Below are 6453 nucleotides of genomic sequence, written 5' to 3'. Positions count from 1 at the left end.
CAATTTTTTACTTATGACACAAATGCAACTGAGACTTCTCTGCTGTAGATGCTGGCCACACTGAGATTTTCTTACCATGTTAAATTTAATTATCACAAAAGTACTTATTTATTTGGAATTACATTGCATTGAACAACTTGTCTCCTTTCTTGAAGCATCAAGACCTGAAAGATGTCAAGCAGTAGACATTTTAGCTTTAATTTGAATGAATACATTTTCAGAAAACAAGCTCCAATGTATTCAGATAACAAAGTAGTTCTTTGATCATAAGCTTGGCTACATAAGTTTATAAATATTAAAATAAAAAGGGAAATATTGTAATTACTTTTGTAGCCAAAAAAAAAGCAAACCCTGATTTGGGCTTTCCAGAAAATCAGAGGTTGAAACAATTTTTGTAATTTGCATAATATTAGCCTTAGTTCTACATATTTTTATAGTTTGTCTACAGCTAGATTTACAACTAGTGGCTTTGGAGATCTCCCTAACATGGTTGTCATAATTTTACTTTTAAAAAAACGTATTCAAGTAAATTTGGTTTGTAAGAAAAGGTAATGATAGGGTTAGCTGTGAGATCATATGCCCTGACCTGATGAAAATGTGATTCTTTTTTCATATATGAGTGAAAACAAGTGATGATCTTTGTTTTTGTCTGGGATCATTTGATGTTTAATATTGACCACTACACACTATGGAACGTTGAGTGCCTGCCAGCAGGGTCTACATGGGCCAGTTAGCGTGCAACATGTTGGTTCACTTAAGAATTCATACCCCTCAGGTGCACATTACTGCACCTTGTGGACAAGCCCATCATTTTAATGACAATTCTGATTAAACAGTTCATTAGCAAAGCATGTTTGCCTTTTGTGACTTTTTCTCCTAAAAGTTTGATTTCTACTCTAAGATATAATAAAACAAACACACCGCAAAACTACAAGTCATGATTGTATGAAGTGTGATTAAAAGGGGTGGGGGGGAGAAAACCACTTCCCACAAATTGTTCTGTACTTCAAATTATATTTTCTTCAGCAGGTTAATATTTACCTTTCACAAAACACACAAGGTGGTTAATGGACTACATTCTGGTAGAAATGAAGAAGCAATAGGAGTATTTGTTAAAGTTATGCATGCTTTTAGGTGTCCTACTGAGTATTAAGGGACTTTTATTACCAATCATTTTTTTAAAAAAGTCTTTAATAAACTGTCCTTTTTTCCTAACATCTTTATGATGTTTGCCATTATTCCAGATAACTTGTAAAGAAGCAACCAATTAATCTGTAAAAATGTCAAACATGCTTTATCAGCTATAACTGTTACACTCTTTTAAACATGTGACACATTAAAATAATGTGTTTGCTTAAATTATGTAGAGAAGTAAGAATGCATTGAAAAATCTGAGGACTATTGATTAAATTTTCCCATTTCTCTCTTTTTTTTGGTATTTGAGGTTATAAATAGCGAGTGGTATTCAGACCCAGAATAAATTAACTATTTTTTATCATTATCTTTGACTAATTGACTTGTGGAAAGGTGGTGGCTTTGGAGTTGATTGACTTTTGTCAGGGAGATTTTTCTCTCTCTCTTTCTCTCTCTCTCTCTCTCTCTCTCACTCCCCCCCTCTTCTCTCAGCTATGGGTGGAGCTGAAATTAATCTTTCTCTCCTCCTCAGCCTAATATTAGCAGATTGTACACAATACTGCACAATGGTCTCTGTGTGGCTTACCAAGAGCAGCAGAGTAAAACTGAGTAGAACAGGGGTCGGCAACGTTTGGCACGCGGCTCGCCAGGGTTAGCACCCTAGTGGGCCGGGCCAATTTATTTACCTGCTGACGCGGCAGGTTCGGCCGATCGCGGCCCCCACTCGCCGCGGTTCGCCGTCCCGGGCCAATGGGGGTGGAGGGAAGCGGCGCGGGCGAGGGATGTGCTGGCCGCGGCTTCCCGCCGCCCCCATTGGCCCGGGACGGTGAACCGCGGCCAGTGGGGGCCGAACCTGTCGCGTCAGCAGGTAAATAAACTGGCCCGGCCCGCTAGGGTGCTTACCCTGGCGAGCCGCGTGCCACACGTTGCCGACCCCTGGAGTAGAAGTTCATTGGTTTCATGCTGCACTTGCCACTTTTGCACAAACACTTTGTGCAGAAGTATCAGCCCAGACACAATCCTCCTCTTCAGGAGGGAAATTGGTGAGTACCCTATGGTACAGGGGTACTTGGTACAATGGATACCCCACTCATCCCCATTTTCACTGGGGGCATTCCCTACATGGAAACAACTGTTCCGCACCCACAACAGGACTGGCAAAGTCCGGAGAGAGAGAGAGACAGAAACTCCTCACCTATAAAAAATGCTCTTTAGCCTAAAGGAAGTACACTGGGCTGGGATTCAGGTGGCCACAAGTTCTTGTCTTACCTATGCTACTCACTGGTGTTAGGGTTGCAAAATGTACAAAACTCTTGATACCCCTGTTTTAGTAGGGAAGGGGAAAGATAGACAAGTATAACTTCCTCCACTCATCTGATTTTACAGATGGGGGTGGTAAATGAGATGTTGCACAAAATCACTTCTGGTAATTGTGGAAAGAGAAACCAGATCTCTAAGCTGACAGACCCAAATATCGTTCAATTAAACACACTTCCTTTCAAAGTAAAAATGCCAAATCTTTGGTTGTCCTGTTTGTAACCACTACTCTAGTCATTAGACCGCATGTCCCACCCACAGCCCGGAATTAAACCTAGGAATCTTGAATCCCAACGTTCTGTAGCTGTCTAGCAAATAGCTGTGTGAACTACTGGTAAATTGTCAGGTTCCCCTCTATGATCTGGTCCATATACAGGATGTCTATTTCTGCTGTCAATTACTCTTTTAGCTTAAGTTGTAGAGATCTGTGCTATATATCTGAAGGTCCTGGTTTCAAAAACTGTTGATGACTTATGCAGGAAAACATAATATGTGGTCATATAATTAAAAGGTCACAATGTATTTGAACAAGGTGTCAGAATTCAGGTTGCCATTAGTCATCTTAATTCTGGCATTTCCTAATTTGTGAGTAATTGATTTTGCAAATTTCACATTTTTTTAACGTTTTCATATTGATTTAACAATCAAGACCTTTAGTGTTTAACCAGAATGTTGAATATTTACACGGTTTTTCTGTTTTAACCAGCAAGAAAGTATTATGGCATATATTTCGAGTCTTTTTTCTTTTATTGGATTACTAGACTGCCAGAGCTAAATGTTATTTTTCAAACAAATTGCCACTGTTAAAAGACATTTGTGGTGAAAATTTAATTGAAATAATGTAAATTTTTATATTCCTGCATATTTCACAATTTATACACAGTAACAAGTGATTGTCAATAACAAAACATTTAAAGAGAAAATACACCATTTTAAATACTTTTTCCAGAAGCGGAACTTGTGTGGGTGTTTTGTTAAATATATAAATAACTGCTAAAGGTACACTGTCTGTGAAGTCAGTAGACAACAGCAACGTTTTTTGTCATGCCATATTTCAGGACAAGTTATAGGGTAGTCCTAGTGAATAGGACAAAGGTCAGATAGGAAGAGTTATGCTACACTAAATCACTCATTTGTGTAGTCTAATCCATATGAAGGTAATCCCCCTCCCTCACATGTGTAATATACTTAGCCAATTGTGCAATGCTTAATGTTGGAAGTTCGAGGTAAACTTTCCGGTGAGTCATGGTAAAAATATCAGAAATCAGAGCCATTTTCTGTAATATACTGTCTTCTCAACAGACCCTGGACCAATTGAACTAATCAAACTAAATTTGTAATCCCAGCCTGGCTCTCCTAACTCTCTTTAAAAATGAATGTTTATAACTGGGGTGAAGGAGACCTTAAAAATATGAACTCAATAAAAAACTGTGTTCTGGTCCTTTGTTTTCATACCGACATTTCAAAAATAGTCTTGTAAATATTTTTTAAAAATATGAATATTATGGAATCCATGATTGTCACAAAGACACAACCTAAGTAACGGTTTAAAAATTATTGAACAAATGGAAATAAAATTGGTATGCTGTAGTTTTTTCTCTGAAATACAAGTAATATAATTTCTTAAAAGCAAATGTACTGCAATAAAGCACCTAGTCCATTCAGATATTCTGCTGTAGTCTACTTTTGTATATTCTTTTAATGAATTAATTACATATATAGGTCTCTATCCTGTATACACATATACATTACTCATCATATGAGTAAAGTTACAAACATACCTAAGTGTTTTTAGGATTGGGGCCATAGACATTCTGTCTGACCATAAGAGGTATTAAATGGTCTAAAATGGAATAACCAAAACAACAGTTGCTCAAGCTGTGTCTTAGAACTCCAAAATAAACAAATGTTTCAACCTTCTGCTGTGTGGACAGCTGGTCTGAAACTAAGATGTGCCTATAGACATGCAAAGATGAGTTCCTTCTGAGACACAGACTTCGTTGTTAACTTGTGTGCTGTCACAGAAGCTTCCAACTGTGAAAACTTTGGCTCCCCTATGTGTGTGGTATTCAGCAGTTCAATACAGATGTTGACTGACACAGCTGGGGTTCCTAATAAGGTAATAGAGTTCTTCTTCATGTGGCTCTGCATATTCACTCGCCAAATGGTAGAACCTTCTCCAAGCAGTGCCCATTAGAGTGCATGTGCGCCCCCTCCTTTCTGCTCCCCTCAGCCGTTCTGAACATTCTGAGGACGAGGCTATATAAGGAGACCCTGTAACACATCCCTCGGCCCACACTGCTTCCCGCAGCCCCCATTGGCCTGGAGTGGTGAACTGCGGCCAGTGGGAGCCGCAATCGGCAGAACCTGCGGACGCGGCAGGTAAACAAACCGGCCCAGCCCACCAGGGTGCTTACCCTGACGGGCCACATGCCAAAGGTTGCTGATCCCTGCTCTTTCACCTCAGTTCCTTCCAACCTCTGGACCAGACAGAAGTGAACTGCTTCAGTCTGTTTGGATCTGGGAATTCTCTTTATTGATAGTGCTTTGGTAGCTTTTAGTTGTTAGTGTATCATTTTAGTTTAAGTATAGTGATAAGTGTAGGCAGTTTAGTATAGTTGGTAGGCTTGCTTCTGTGTAATAGTGGAACCAAAGAAGCCACCAGGGGTTTAAGAGATGTGCTTCATACACAGTTGTCTTCCTGGCGTAGGATGACCACTTTAGGTGCCTGACGTGCCTGGGCGAAGGCCATACTTCTGGGTATTCATTTTCAGGACTTTCACATCCAGAGAGGCACAATGAACTGCAAGTGCTTCTACTTAAGGAAGTTCTAGCTGCTAAACCTTGTTTTGAACGATTGCTTAATCCAAAGTCCTGAGGCCAGTTTCTGCTTCTGTGGCTTCCTCTAGCAAGACTAAGCTTCCTAAAGGTTTCAGGTCATTCTGATCTTCACTGGTTCTGGCTCAGGATCCTTCTGTTAAAGCTGTCAAGGCTTCAAAGGCACTGTTGGTGGGAAAAGAGCATCTGCCTGCTAAGGATCGTAGAGCCATGTTATCGGCTCCAGCTGTAGTGATTCCAAGGAAGAATGTGAGGGAGAAGATAGCCACTGTTAGCAGTGTCAGACCCGATACCTCAGACTTATAGAATCCATCCGATTCCGTGGCCTTTGCGGTTCCAACTCTGAAATCCAAGTTGGTTCTGGGTTTAGCTTTGAAGACCAGAGATGTGAAGCTGAGTATTTCTCCAGATCTGGTACTCTCCAGGTTTATGGGATTGGTTCTGTCCTCCACTCCTGTTCAGGGACCATCCTCTGATCCAAAGAGGTCTTTTACTGTGGTGGCTGATATGCACCTGTATGCGATCTGTATCCATTTCTCATGAAGAGAAGAGGAGATTTAGTTTTTCCTCTGAATCCATCTATGCCGCCTCATCCTGAGACTCCTACAGAGTCATCAAGGGAGATCTTTTTCTCACCTTTTATTTCTCTTCGCGTTCCAGGTCTGATGCTGTAGTTGGTGCAGTCCACAGTGGATCCAAGATCGGATCCTTGTTTAGAGGAAGAATTAAGAGATCTGATTCATCCCAATTCATGTTTACTCAGCCAGGGTTCCCCGACTCCTTTGTTGCCCCTCCTAAAGATATGTTTCCTGTTGTAGAGACTGGCAGTCCTGGACTCCACAGCCCTATTGTGTTCCACCAAAGGAATTTTTGAATCATTCTTCTTATGGATTGGGAGATAAAGTTTCATCTGATAAGGATCCAATAGCTCAGAAATCTCTGGATCCGATTGCACTGGGACTGTCTGCAGCTCAGAAAGTTGTGCCTGATACGCTATCTGAAGAGGAAGATGTGGAGAGAGCTCCTCTTTTTGAACCAGAACAAATGGATACTGACTTTGACTCCAGTTTATCACCAGATGAACATGTGGGTGTGGCTTCTGCTTCTTCCCCTTCTGAACACATTTTACAGTTCTATGACCTGATGGATCAGATGGTATCCACA

General features: G+C 40.6%; 1 protein-coding gene across 1 annotated transcript in view; it reads left to right on the top strand.

Moving 5' to 3' along the window:
- Window positions 1-6453, top strand: part of RALGPS2 (Ral GEF with PH domain and SH3 binding motif 2) — a 260231-nt gene that overhangs the window by 155345 nt on the left and 98433 nt on the right. The gene's annotated exons all lie outside the window — the stretch shown is intronic.

The sequence above is a fragment of the Emys orbicularis genome, chromosome 8 (assembly GCF_028017835.1).
Source record: "Emys orbicularis isolate rEmyOrb1 chromosome 8, rEmyOrb1.hap1, whole genome shotgun sequence".
In the NCBI taxonomy this organism is placed as follows: domain Eukaryota; kingdom Metazoa; phylum Chordata; order Testudines; family Emydidae; genus Emys; species Emys orbicularis.
The sequence above is the reverse complement of the archived record's forward strand: the minus strand, read 5'-3'. Positions and strand labels throughout refer to the sequence as shown.